The 15,607-nt window shown below is 42.6% G+C and overlaps 1 protein-coding gene across 1 annotated transcript in view; it reads right to left on the bottom strand.

The window, feature by feature from the left end:
• LOC143280320 (uncharacterized) overlaps window positions 1–13,604 on the bottom strand; it is a 135,364-nt gene extending 121,760 nt beyond the window's left edge. Inside the window, exon 1 of the mRNA XM_076584953.1 lies at window positions 13,464–13,604. The gene's annotated coding sequence lies outside the window, so the exon portion shown is untranslated. The remainder of the gene's footprint in view (window positions 1–13,463) is intronic.
• Between the last annotated feature and the right edge of the window lie 2,003 nt (window positions 13,605–15,607).

Raw genomic sequence — 15,607 nt, 5'->3', positions numbered from 1 at the left:
TGTGTATACACACGCGGGGGGTTCAGGCACAATCAGGTATGCGCATATGTTGACCTGGGAGATCGGAAAAATCTCCACCCTTTACCCACCAAGCGCCGTCGCCGTGATTCGAACCCGGGTCCCTCAGAACGTTTTAACCATTCGGCTATTGCGCCCGTCGTACTTTGTATGCTCTCTCTCTCTCTCTCTCTCTCTCCCCTTAACCAGTTCAGTGCCCGAGAATTTTTTTTTTTAAAGTGCTCTCCCCTTGCCAGGGAATTTTGAGGATTCGGGGTTAATAAATCACCAAAAATTCTAGCACAAAAGCTATAGGCGATGCAGAAAGAAAGTAAACGTTTCTGTGAAGAAAAATGAATGTAGATTCTGCTTCGGGGCTCTTTTACCCAATTAGGTTGACTGTAGGAAACTGTTCAGGCATGTAAAGTCAAGATAATGATTTTTGTGCAACAAAAAAGTCTATTTCCACCTCTACATAATAACATCCATAAAGAAAAGAAACAAAATACTGCTAGAAATAGCATGCCTATTGTAAGATTATACCTGTAGAAGAAATTAAAACAGGCTATAAGTTTATAAAAACCAATCACAACTCGTGAAGACATGGAAGTAAATCACTGTCCCAACAACGACAAAAGTGGGTAAAGCCAACGTAAAAGATCAATCACGGTCTCAGAAACTGAGCAAGCTTTCTGACAGCTAAGGGTGTTTGGGAGTGAGAGGGTGAAGTTCTTTGATGATATTCACTCCTTTCAAGTTGCAGTGGCCCGAGGAAGTTGTCGCTGTACATCCAGCTTGCCACCTCTTCAAACAAGTCAACCTCTGAGTCAGCGGGGAAAAAAAGCGTGAAAAACAAAAAGCACGTGTTTCACGTCCAGTGCGGGTTCCACCCCGCGTTTCGTGAAAATCGTGGAGCACTGGTGGTTGTTGATCTCACAGTCTGCATCGTCTTACATCACTCCTCTCTCTCTTCTCCCCTTCTTCCAACGCTCGCTGCTCGAATGTCAGTCATAGCGGAGATTAGAAAAGAGAGATAAACCACTTGCAGAAATTGCTGAAGCCAGGCAGCCTGCGCCGCGAGACGCATTCATTATTCATGAGCTGCCTTTGCCCCGCCCAAACTAAGGGAAAGCGTCAGTCGAACGCAGTCTCCTGAGTGATTTTATAATTTGGATTACACCTTTTTTCCCTTTTCTGTTTGCTTCATCCCACGCAGATGTCAAACTCAATTTTGTTGTGAATAACATTCCTAAATATTTATATGTATTGGTTACTTTTATTTCCCTATCACCACAGCACCATTTTTCACGAGTCGAAAGATGACCTCCATTGCGGAAAACTATAATATTGGTCTTATCGAGATTCACTGTTTGTTGTAGTCTGTCTGTTTCTTGCTTAAGGGCATTTAATTGATTTTGTAACCCTATGGGTGTGTCAGACAAGAGAACAACATCATCAGCAAATAGCATTAAGAGCAAATCTGTTGCGCCAGGTATCATTTGTATTCCATGTCTCCCCTTCTTTGATAACTCCACTGCCAATTCACCGATGAAAAAGGAAAACAGCTGTGAGCTTAGCATACAACCTTGTTTAACCCCTCTTGGACACTGAAAAAAGTCTGAATAAATACCTTTGTCACGAACACATACAAGTACAGAATCGTAGATGCTTTTAACAGCCATGTAAAACTCCCGAGAGAGAGAGACAGAGACTTAGAGAGAGAGAAAGAGCACAATACAACGGTCTGCTCGGGCAACATGAAGCGTTCGTATATATATGAATTATATATATGATTATGTACATATAGATAGATTTAGATTTACATACTGATAGATCTATATGAAATTATGTATGTATGTATTCATGTATGTATGTATGTATGTATGTATGTATAGACAGATGTTAGAAGAGAGACAGAGCTGAATATGTGTTTTATGTTTTGATATATATATATATATATATATATATATATATATATATATATTTGTTGTTGAAGAAATGGTGATGTAAACCAGAAAGTGTGAAGAAAAAGTAGCGTCACGAAAACGCAGTTCAATAATTTACAACTGTCTCTCTCATGTGCAACATTGCGCTGGGGGAGGGGGGGGGGGGGGGGGGAGGGGGGGGGGGGGGGGGGGGAGTTGGTGGTGGGGGGAGCTGCTTTATTTTCTTTTTATATTATCTACATTCAAGCAGATGCAAACGTGCTAAAAACCAAGCAAAAATGAATCGGTTTTCATTGTATACAGCGAATCTTACTACACGTGGGAAATTCCAGGCATAACTTAACTTTCGCTTTACTGCAGCTGAACCGTCAGAACCGACCAGTTTCCTTCGGGTGGGGAAGGAGAGGGTGATTTACCCCCACCCTTCCGCACTGCGTGTGTGCCCCAAAACGGCTTCAGCACTGTTATAGACAGTAAGAAGGGGCCTGCCGCGAGTGGTTTATCTCTCTTTTCTAATCTCCGGTCATAGCCACTTGTTCAAAAACGCTGTCTGATTGGATAGATGGACTGAATTACCATCAAATGGGGCTGTCAGTTTCGTCACTGTCATTCTCAATCACCTTCGTTTTCAAACCAATCATCAGACAAGAGAGATCCTTCTCCATTGCAAAGTCTGTCCATAATCACAAACGGGGCTTTCAGAATTGTGTAAATCTGCTGACTGTGACTATTTGCTTTACTGGACACAGTTTTCAACGCATTTTTTTGTACATGATGCAACCCCCCTTTCCACGCGCATATCACGTGGTCAGTCAGCAAATTATTATCCAGCAGAAAGGTGTTTTCTACCTGATGAATGTTCATTTAAATGTGTTTTTATAATCCAGACACGTCAAACAAACTGCTCAGAGTCTGTTTATGTGAACTGAACCAAACTCCAATGAAGGAAAAATCAGAACATATGCAGGACGTCAGTGGACGTCTTATAGGCACTCTACTGGTTAAAGAGTATCTTTAAACTCGAATTTGGCGTTCCAGTGTTCAGAACTGGGTCTCATATTGTTTTTATTATACATCAATGATCCATCTTTATCTCTAAAAATACGACCATACAACGTGACATATTTGTTGAATATACAATTTTACATACCAATAACGCTGATGCTCAGGTGGTTTATTTTTTCATGCAAGAAACTATCAACCTTCTTGTTAAATGGACACACCTGAATCACATGGTTCTTCAACACATTAAAACATTATGATAACCCCGAGACAAAAAAGCCACACAGTTCTTAAAATTTGCCAATTCTCTTTAAAGTATTACATATTCTTGGGGTTGGGTATGGAATCAGAAACACGGCTGATATGATGAACATTGTAGTGTCAACTGACAAGACAAGGTGTTACATGGTACCAGCAATAATAGTATCTAAACACAGCATGGAGTCCTTTTTGCAGCACCAATAGCATGAACTATTAAAAGTACGTGTGCGTGGGTGAGGGTATAATGTGCGTGAAAGAAAAGAGTGGTAGAGGTATCAACAGAGACAGAGAAACAGACTGACAGTGTGTGTGTGTGTGTATGTGTGTGTGTGTGTGTGTGTGTGCGTGCGTGCGTATGAATGAGAGAGAGAGAGAGCGAGTGTGTGTGTGTGTGTGTGTGTGTGTGTGTGTGTGTGCGTGCGTGCGTGCGTGCGTTCAGTGTTGGACCAATAGGACTTCACTTGTTGTGACAACCGCGGGAATGATGCAAGTCGCAGCAGTGGGAATCGTGGCGTGTCGGCGGCACAAGCTGCAGCAGCAGTCATATTCAAGGTTATTACCACTTCTGCAGTCTCTGGCACAACCAACGCACATGGTGATTGCACTGCTTTAAAACGAGGACTGCATGGGGGAAAAAAGTTAACTATCCTTCGCTTCGTTTTAAGGTAAACCCAGCAAAACAAATAGTATAACAGAAGTACATAAGATGAAGAATGTGGTGTTTCAAGTTCTTTGGGAAAACAACAACAAAAAACAACAACAGTGGTATCGTTAGCTAAAGCTAAACGAAAGAGGGAGCAGGGGTGGGGCGTAGAATGGAAATGCAGCGGGAAAATGATAAAATGCACGCACTCAAACACACACACACACACACATAGGGAGAGAGAGAGAGAAACAAACCAACCACAGCCCCAGCACCAACCCACAATATCACAGTTAGCCCAATAATGAAGCATTAATAATAAAGAATAAATACTGGGGGTTCTGTTCCGAATACACGAGAATGCATCAGCAAAGCAGAAAGAAATGGAAAGGAACAGACGACAGGAAGACAGACAGATAGATAGATAGATAGACAGATTGATAGATTGTTGTTTCCAATAATTCATGTTGATCTAATTGCATGTCTTCGATTCATGAATACCATACTTTCAAAGACGATTTCGTTTCTTATCCCACACATGGAACCTACATATTCACATCAGAGCAACCTGAATCTCAAACACCTCTAAACACATGTATAATGTTAAAATATTCAATGAAACTGACCATGAAAACAGAACATTCAGCCAAAGAACATTTTATATTTTGAAGAATACTAATTTGAATACATTTAGAAACCGGGTATTAGTCGAAAACTGACACGTTTAAAAAAAAAAAAAAAAAAAAAAAATGAAGAGAGAAAAAAAAAGAAAGGAAACAGAAGTCAGAAAACAATTTCTGCGTTTTGGAGGTGGCGGGGATAGGGGTGGGGAGCAATGCAGATGTCGTGTGAAAGCAACCCCCCTCCCCCCCCCCCCCCCCCCCCCCCCCCAAAAAAAAAAAAAGTTGTAGTGCTCCATAATCTGCATGCAGCCGAGGCCACAAAAAAGGTAGACAGACAGATAGTGAGATAGATATACAGACAAATAAAATACAAATAAAAGAATAGATAAAATGAAAAAGAAACCAGCCAGACAAAAATAAAGCGACAGAAATGAGGATTTTTCCCACACAATTTCCTGAAGTGGGGGTACTGTTTTTAAATGAAAGTAACCTCCCCTCTTCACACTGTCCCTTTCGGCATCCCCCGCTGAGAAATGAGCGGAACAGCGGAATGAGAAACAAAAAGCTGCAGCAGCACCAACGTGGCAGTAAAGTACAGAAATAAAAGGGAAACAGCAGCTGTAGCTGAAGCAGCAGCAACAGCAGCAGCAACTGAGCTTTTGTGATATAGTAGCGGCTAGGTGTCAGTGGTCAATAGAGGCGTAATTTAAAAGTCCACACAGCGGCTATTAAGTTGACGTGGCTGGCCACTGCAGCAGCTGGTACAACGTGAAAGCAAGATCCAGAGGGGAAAGTTCCGTTTCAGTTTCAGTTTCACTTTCTCAAGGAGGCGTCACTGCGTTCGGACAAATCCATACACGCTACTCCACATCTGTTGAGCAGATGCCTGACCAGCAGCATAACCCAACGCGCTTAGTCAGGCCTTGAGTGCATGCTTACATATTTGTGTATCTATGAAAGTGGATTTCATTTTACCTAATTTCGCCAGAGGACAACACTCTCGTTGCCATGGGTTCTTTTTCAGTGCGCCAAGTGCGTGCTGCACACGGGACCTCGGTTTATCGTCTCATCCGAAAGACTAGACGCTCAGTTTGATTTTCCAGTCAAACTTAGGAGAAAGGGCGAGAGCGGGATTCGAACCCACACCCTCACGGACTCTCTGTATTGGCAGCTGAGCGTCTTAACCATTCTGCCACCTTCCGGTGTGTCATAACTTTCCTGCTGCTTTTTCTTGGCATTGTGGCCCAGAGACTGCTGGTCAGTCGGTGTTAACAGTGTAAGGTGATTTAGTGAAGCGTGCAAAGAAAGAAGAAAAGAGGGTAAGAATGGGGAAGGAGACCGGGGTAGAGAAGAGAGAGAAACAGAGACAGAGAAAGACACGAAGAGAGGCACACACACACAGTGTGTTACGGTCTTGTCAGTGTATGCGTGCGGTGTTTTATGACTGTGTAATGTATGCAAGTGTGCGCGTGTGTGTCGGTGGGTGGGTAGGGGGTGTGGGTAAAGGTGTGTGTAAACCACGTGCATGCGTGTATGCGCAGAAGCAAGGTTGCAACCAATGCCATTATCTGGAATCTGAATGAGTGCAATCGTCAATATTAACCAATCAACAGCAGTAACAATTTGAATGTAAACTTTTCTGTACAATATTTCACTTGTCGAGTGCTATCAACACATGCACCATTATCACTGCTGCGATCACTGCTCCAACTAAAGTTGATTTCAAGTTTGCTCTGACTTCATTAACATGTTTAGATAGTCATTCCCTGTCGCATTTCGAGCACCACCGATGTGAGCAGCTAATATTGATGCCAGCGATAGTTCTGGAATTATTAAAGCCAATCAAGTCTTCAATATCCGCCCAATATATTCCGCCTTAATCTTTACGGCAATACCAGTTCCAATGAAAACAGAAAATAGTCCTGTCAAACCAAATCTCCCCGAATTTCAGTCTTAATTTTTGTTGTTGTTGTTGTCAGATTGAGATAAAGTTTCGGCGCATTAAAGGGCCACTCATTGAAACTAGCAGTTTATCAGTGAAATAAAATTTACCCTTTTTTTAACAAGAGAAAACATTTTACATTTTACTGGCAAACTAAACAGTTATGGTCATCATGAGATATCGGATTCACGTTTTAAAACAACCTTTGAAAAGGGGCGAAGGTTCGAGAACACATAAAGATCAAAGTGTGAAGACGCTAAAGTTGAAGTTTTTTTTACCTCATAACTGTAACTTAAAAATAAATAAAAATAAAAATAATAACCCAACCCCCACCCACACACGTACACACATACAAAACTCATAATGATGAAAACAAAACAGAACAATGTTCTCTGGCGCACTATTAAGATGATAAATAGATAATTTGGTTACAATAAAAAAAATAATAATAATAAATTAAAACTTGAAATCTCAGGAAAGCAATTTCAAGACAATTCCTGGTAAATCCCGCCTGTTGATCATTTTTCAAAATATTCTATCATGAAAATAACAATGAATCCTGAGGACATGGGCCAGTTTGTAAACTGGATATAACTACAAAAAAGAAAAACAAACAAAACAAAATAAAAAAAAAACAGAAGCCTATGAACAGCAAGGAATATAGATTTTTCAGCTTCTGACCAACTCAAAAACAGCTCGCAAACCAGAAATAATGCGCTTTGCAAAGCAGCCCCCACACTCCCCTAAACACAAACACACTCCGGCTACATCGCAAAGAGAGAGAGAGAGAGAGAGAGAGAGAGAAGAAAACCAGCATAAACAAAGACAAAAAAGTAAAGGACCGCTAAAGGAAACGTGTTACCGTTAACAAGAATTCTGTTCTGTCCATGTATACACTGAAAAAAGCCAGCCGGAACACAAAACAATACCAAACTTCCTTTCATCCACATCCACAGCACACACACACACACATCCCCAAAACACACACACACACACACATCCCCAAAACACACACACACATCCCCAAAACACACACACAAACAAACACACACGCGCGCGCGCGCGCACACACACTCACACAAAGAAAATTAAAAAGGTAATGAGTGAAAGTAAAACGAAGAGCAAACGTTTCTTATACTTGTGAATGATTAATGAAAGAAAAAAATAAACAAAAACAGACACAAAAACAGAAAGCAGGGGGGGAAGGTGGCACAGAAAATAAAGCAACGGGAAAAGAAAGGAAAGAAAAAGAAGAGAAGAGAAGAGAGAGAGGTTGACAGACAGATTAACAGACACACAAAGAAGCGAGAGAAAGAGACAGATCGACAGCAGTCAGAGAAAGAAGAAGAAAGGAGAGGAGGGTGTAGGGGGAGGGGGGTGTTAAGGAGGAATAAAAGGATGACGCAGAAAGGGAAAACAACAAGAACCAGAAGAGCGAGCAAGAACCAGAAGAGCAAACAAGAACCAGAAGAGCAAACAAGAACCAGAACAGCAAGCAAGAACCAGAAGAGCAAACAAGAACCAGAACAGCAAGCAAGAACCAGAAGAGCAAACAAGAACCAGAAGAGCAAACAAGAACCAGAAGAGCAAACAAGAACCAGAAGAGCAAACAAGAACCAGAAGAGCAAACAAGAACCAGAAGAGCAAACAATCAAAAAGAAGAGCAAACAATCAAAACGAGCAGACAAACCAACGTCCAGTGCTGCAAATATTCTTAAAGTCTTTCTGCCAGCGAGAATCACAAAAGCTACTTACCTGCCATACCCCGTGTAGCCACTGGCAGCATACCAGTTCTCCCTTTGATGTTGGAGTGCCGCCATATGGTCGCACGTCAGCATTGTGAAGACTCTCAATCACCAAACTTCTCACCTGGCCAAACTCTTCACAACAAAGTTTCGCGCGAGACTCCGATATGAAGTCAAGAGAGCTTTGGATTCATCAGTCTCTTTCAACGTGGTATTTATTGGGACTGTGCACCAAACAGTTGGGTTTTTGTTTGTTTGTTTGTTTTTTGTTGTTGTTGTTTTTAATTGTCACCGCGAATTATGAAACTTGACGAGATAAGTATTGAAAAGCTACAATTAACATGAATTGAGCGTCTAACTGAGCGTCCGTAAGAAGACTGAATAAATTCAGCTACATGAAGTTGTTCACCTTATAGTTTTCAAGTTTTAAAAACATGTCTCTCTCGCAATATCCAGTGCTCTTGCCGTCTTAAATTTCCTTCTATGTAGCACGTTTCTGCCTTATGAGAACGGTCACACTATTTCAGTAAACAAAATAATGTATCTTGATATATAACTGTTTTCTAACACCACCAATTGGTGCAAATTGCCCTCATCATTTCTCTCACATTTTTCAGTGCTACTCATGAAATCCTAGAAGATTATACAGATCTATTTATTTTTTTAAATCAATGCAAAACTGTATGCCGGCTTCACAAACGTATTCAGTTGCATGTGGAAAAGTCAACAGCAAAATAAAGTTCACAACCGCAGATCATTTTTTGTGTGTGGTTTTGAGATGGCAGACTTCATTATTCGCACATGATGTGCAAAAATTCATCCATTTCTGCAGGACAGAATAAAATACGTTAAACAAATTCCCGACAACAAAAGTCTGTCATGCAATTTCCTATCAATGGGAGGTGGCAAAGTTTTTCTTCAACTCCTACTGTCCAGAGAGTACAATCGGGAAGGGGAAAAAAGCTCAGAAAAACATGAGTGAATCGGTTCTTTTCACATTTCCAATCGATCAGCTGTCCATGAGACTCACAAAAAAGCATGTCATCACGCATACACACATACACCAATTTCAAAGTGGGACGTGAATTCGGCAACGTGTGAGCGTGTGGTCAGAATAACCAGTCATCTGGCCAACAGCTATTAGCAGTGACGGACTGACTGGCTCTCTCTCTCTCTCTCAATCGCACATGCTGCTTTTACTCCACTCATCACCTCCACACACACACACACACACACCTTGTTCACAGAACGAACACTCAGAGAGGGGAGGAGGTAGAGGAGAGGGAGGGGGGAAATGCACGCGACTTTTTCCCCAGTACTGGAGGGGGCGTGGTATAACGCTGGGAGAGCAGGCGAGACAGAGCTGGGTTGTGTGGAGAGGTGGCGAGGTTGTGTTGTAGGGGAGGACGGAAGGTGAAGTGAGAAGGTGGAAGGGAAGTAGAACTGGACCAAAATGATCTGTCCTAGGGATACCTTTTCTGACCGGCTAGCGTGCACACAGGGCAATAGTAGCAGAGCAGTTGTGTGCGAGCAGTCAGTCACCCGACTGGGTTGCTACCTCTCCATCACAACCATCACAACGGAGAGTATTGCGCTTCACAGCACATACACACACCAGAAATATACGTACATGCGCGTATAGGCATATGCACATACGTACGCTCTTGCGCACGCGCGCGCACACATACACATGCGGGCGCGCACGCAGCGTGTAACAGTACCACACGTCAGATTGCGGCAGCAGATGGCCTTCCAGAGGCCCGGCCACCGCCCCTCACCTCTTCCACCCACCCAGCCCCACTCCGCCGCCTCTCCCTCGCCCTCCCAGATCGGCCAGCCACGGCCGATTTTGTGTGTGTGTGTGTGTTTTTTTTTGTTTTGTTTTGTTTGTTTGGGTTTTTTTTTACCCAACTCTTCCTCTCTCTACAGTCCGATGACCTTTGGTGGCCTCGCTTGGAGGTGAGGTGTCGGAATCAAGGCCTCGCACTGCAGTTTCAGTGATGTACACAGCTGGCCAATGGATTGTAAGCAACCATGAGCTGCATATGGGCAATTAATTAGTGGGGAAACTTGCACCCGAGAAAAAATCATTGAAAAGGAAAAAGAAATACAAATGAAGGTAATAAATAAATAAAGGAATGAACGAATAACTAACTAAAGAAATGAATAAATACAAAGAAAGAAATAGTTGAATAAAAGCCAAGCAACCAACCAGACAACCAACCAAAAAAAAAACACAAAAAAAAACAAAAACAAAAACAAAACAAACAAAAACAAAAAAAAACGGAGTCGATCGAAAACATAAAAGATGGACTCCACCAAAACACACTGATACTACCATTTTTTAGGCCAGCTGCATCCACATTGAGGCTATTTTTGTTACCTTAAAACTGGGTCACAAGCATTAAACATAATGTGTTTCAAGGACCTTTCAAATGTATCTGAACCGTTCATTTTCAAAACAATACAAATACTGAGACGGCCGAATATGGATAATGAGACAATCCATATAATCCATCTCATGTGACCCTGAAACTAGGTAAAGCTCATTTAACAAAATGCAATCCTCACCACATTATACAGATCATGAAAATGCATTGAAGGATAAACAGCATTTCGTCATCATGGACTGCTATAGTATGAATCGACCATGATTCATTTGTTTGTGTCACTTTAATAAATAAAGTGGACCTTACGTCTGCAGTCCTCGATCCGCTTCCACTGACCTTGGAACTGGTCAAATTGCAGTCAACACACAACGCATGTCTTGTTACCTCTTTTGGACTCGAGTCGTGTGAACTTGAGTATTACGTATCATTTCAGTGATCGTGTAATCTTGTCAAGTAGGTAATGAAAAGAATACATACTTGTCACTATGGAATAACAACTGCTGCGTTCAACCCATGTCCAGCAGGATGGAAGGTTCAGGGGCGTAAAGCCCATTCAATACATTGGGTACACGCTATCAACTTCAGTTAAAAGCTGAATTTACCAAGACTGCTCATGAGCATTTTTACTTATCCGCTTATGCCCACACTGTCCACTGCTGCTGACAATATCTAAATAGTGTTCTTGGCATGTGCCCGCGCGCATGCCATCAACATGCATCATCACTGTGGTGAATACGACAGTGATACAGCCCCAAAGACAACGAAAATCGTATTACGGGCCCGATAATGTGCGTATTTACACATCAGTTACGGCGATCTTCCAATCCATCCAGGATTCCTCTCCGCAAGCACACACACAGACATGAGAGAGAGAGACAGAGAGAGACAGCGACAGACAGACAGAGACAGAAAGAGAGTATGACAGAGTGATTCAGATGATAAAAAAAGTTATCTGTACACTTGGGACACGGGATAATAAATATAATTGTTAATATATTCTTGGATTAGCAATGTAACGGTGCTATTGTTTTTTCGTCTGCAAGTTGAATATTCACACTATCCCTTCACACAGGGCCAGATGATCATTTCATAATAATCTCTCTCTCTCACACTCTCGTTGCTTTCCGTTTCCTTCAATGACTGTCATATGACTGTGCAAGAGAGAGAGAGAGAGAGAGAGAGAGAGAGAGAGAGAGAGAGAGAGCGTTTCCTGCACTAATTCAAGGCTGATCACATGCATGTGAAATGTGTGTCGACCTGTTTTTATGGTCAAGGAAAGGTGCGCCCGCACGCACACGCACACGCACGCACACACACTGACACGCACACACAGGCGCGCAAGTACGCAAGCACATCACACACAAGAGAGTATTTGATCTTAAGTTCATTCTACATTTAAATTCTCTTTCTGAAAAACAACAACAACAACAACGTTATTCTGATTTTGATTCAACTAGCCTGCATCACAATCCCCATAATTATACTTTTACTACTACTGCTACTCTCTTTCTCTCTCTCTGATCCTGATGCATTTTTGATTTGTTTTGTTTTGGTTTTTGATGACTTTTTGAGTTCCCCTTTTCTGTACAAGTGGATTTTTCTACAGAATCTTGCCAGGGACAACCCTTTTGTTGCCGTGGGTTCTTTTACGTGCGATAAATGCATACTGCACACGGGACCTCGGTTTATCATCTCATCCGAATGACTAGCGTCCAGACCACCAGACCCTCAATCAAACATTCAAGTTCGAGTTTCTCTCTCTCGCTGCTTCTCAAGTTTCTCGGTCACCATTCTTAAACACACACACACACACACACACACACACACACACACACACACACAAAACACAAACACTTTGATTACCTTTATTTCATAGTGGTAACGCTTCCGCCTGGGACACGATAGAATCTGACAGGACGGGATCAAATCCTGTACTGGGCAGTATTTATCTCCCTACACCAGACCTTGAGTGGACAGTCATTCGGGTGAGGATTAACCGAGGCCCCATGTGTACCATACACTTAGCATACGGAAAAGAACTAACAGCAACAAAAGGGTTGTACCTGGCAAAATTCTGTAGAAAATTCTACTAGGTTAGGAAAACAAATACACTTGTAGGCAGAAAAAAGAGTGGCTCGAGACAAAGCAGAGTAATACAAAACAATGTTTTTTGTGTGTTTTGTTTTTGTTTTCGTTTTGTTATTGTTGTTGTTGTTTTAATACATTCACTTAGTATTAATTGTACGACTTTGAGCACCACATTGTTAAAAGATATCACGTTGTGGTCGTTTTCTTTACTTATGGTCTGTTCAACTATCTTTTTTTTTCTTTTTCTTTTTTTCTTTTTTTTTTTTTTTGCTAATTACAGACCCAAATGAATCCTATAAAAAAATATTTATTTCATGAACAAAATTCAGCAAGTTATCTCATCACCATCACTACTTCCTCCCCATCACATTACCAACACAACCAGTGCAAAACACACACACACACACGCACGCATGCACGTACACACACTAACACATGCACAAGAACTCATAAAAAACAACAGGTATCAACGAACACACACACACACACACACACGTGTATTCCCACCATCCCTTGTCTCCACGTGCACACATTGCCTCCACCCACAAACATCAAAGGACCACCTACCTAAAAATTCCCACGCCGCCCCCCCTTCCTCCCGCCCTTCCCCCCAAAACTAAACAAAACAAAACAACAACAAAAACAACAACTGTTGACATGAAAGTCGCAACAGGTCACAGGTCAGGAACCTGACAATGCAGGACACATCACCACCACCACCGTTTCACCACCCCCCCCCCCCCCCCCCCCCCCTTCTCTCTCTCCTCTCTCTCGTGATACCAAGCAGTCGCGAGCATGATGGTCTACTTTGTGTGTGTCTACTCACCCAAAACGATACGCCACTCAACTCGCCCGCTGTTCCTCTTTCTTGACATTCTTTGACCCCCCCATCCGCCGGTCAGCCAACTAAACTGACCAGCGTTATGTCATGCTGACGAGGACTGGTCACTGCAACGTCAGCTTTGCGGGAAGACAGGAACAGCAAACCCACAGCTGGAGCGAAAAGTCGTTTGCTTGTTATGTAACATGTCCGCACAAAACTCAAAAGGAAAGCCACGCGCGCGCGCACGCAGCTTCGCGGAGCTGGTGGTCACATGACAGCGGGTTGAACTCTGGTGACCTGGAAAACTTGAGGCTCGCTGGCTTTTCTTTCGCTCCTTCCTCACTTGTAGTTCGGTTGCGCTGGGTTGAACCAGAGAACGTAGAAAGGTCTTTTCTGGTCTAGTTGTAGGGGTTGCTGGCGGCCATTGCTGGCTCAGTTGTGTAGTGTTGTGTGGATGTATCGACAAACTATGTTGTTTTTTTGTTTGGAGAGGGAGACATGTAGGAGTAAGGGGGATGGCGGGGCTGAAGGGTAAAGGAGGGTGTGGGATGGGCAAAAGATGCAGATTTTAATTTGTGTCACAGTGTGTGTGTGTGTGTGTGACGTTTTGTTTGTTTAACAACATGGACCCACTGAGGGTTAAACAAAGCTCAACTTTATTGTGTGTGTGTGCGCGCCGCGCGCGTCTGTGTGCGTCCGTGTGGATATGCGCTTACGTACATATGTGCACGCACCTGTGTGTGTAGACTTTCCTCATGATTGTCATGAGGATCACAATCGTTGTTATTCCGATGCACTTATTTTCAGGCATAAAAGAATTAAAAGTGAAAACAAAAAGTCAGTAGACCAGGTGCAGTTAAAAATAACATGAACGAAAAAGAAAGGAAAAGCGGAATCAGGCAGTAACTAAACAAGCAAAAACAAACGGACAAAAAGAAAATTAGATGCAGTCATTTCTCTCCACACGTGACACTGCTGGGGGAAAAAAAGATAAAAACTGAGGTAATGTTTCAGCTAATCTGTCTTTAAGTTTATCTCATAGTATGTGAAAGTGGGTGATATTGGGGAGAGGAGGAAGGCCACTGCTGGTGGCTGTGTCGACAGGTTCCTCAGCCTTGGGTAACAGCCATCGAGCTCAATAGTAGTGGCAGCGGAAGTACCGGCAAATAATAAAGATGATCCTGGGCGACTGGAGGTTCAGCCTCACGGCACACTATGATGTTTTTTGTTTTTGTTTTTAATCCGGAAAGTCCGACTGTGTGTTCCGCCGTCACAGAGGCTTTGACGATAACTATCTCCTGCCGCCGGGCCGAATGTGAGCCGCGACTGAAAGATGAAAAGAAGGGGCCCTCGTTCTGCGCTGCAAAAAACTGTACAGCTGTATATCGTTGTACAAAGTTATAAAACAGGAAAAGTTTGAAAGTCATTTACACGGCTAGAATGCAAACACACACATTAATTTTTGTTCTAATGAATCATAAAGAACATCTTCAACAGATAACACCTCCACAAAGTGAATGTATTTTGTGTTTTATATGTTACTAATATTTCTTTTAATGATCATTTTCCCCCGATTTGTAAATCCCGCCTCTCGGCAGGCCTACTCGCACGGCGGCGGCCTTGTGTACCATACTTATATGAAAGGTAAATCGTTCGTTCGGTCGACAACGGTTGTTTGTACTTTTCTGCACGACGATGAACTTGAATTATGCGGATCAAGTGTATCTCGTCTCCACAAATCGTCTGTTCAATTGAAACGATATGCGTTCTCCAGTGCTAACGTCTCTGATGTGATACTGGATCACTCAATGTGGACAGACACGGTGTCTGTCCACATTGAGTGATCCAGTATCACATCAGAGACGTTAGCCGAGTTAACTTGACTTTGTAACTGATGAACTCTGTATGTGTGAGTGTGTGAGTGTGTGTGTGTGTGTGTGTCCGTCTGTGTCTGTATGTGCCTGTGTGCGAGCGCGCGTAGTATGTGCCTGTGTCTTTACTCAGCAAACTAAATGTGTCCAACAAGATGGCTGTTATGAGTCAAACAAGAACCTCATAATGATTTGTACAAACGGCGAGTGAACTCAACTCAGTTCTTAAGTGACAAATTAGTCCGCGCGCGCGCGCGTGTGCGTGTCACGTGTGTG

This window comes from Babylonia areolata, chromosome 3, assembly GCF_041734735.1.
Source record: "Babylonia areolata isolate BAREFJ2019XMU chromosome 3, ASM4173473v1, whole genome shotgun sequence".
NCBI classification, from domain to species: domain Eukaryota; kingdom Metazoa; phylum Mollusca; class Gastropoda; order Neogastropoda; family Buccinidae; genus Babylonia; species Babylonia areolata.
This window is presented reverse-complemented; position numbering and strand designations above follow the sequence as displayed.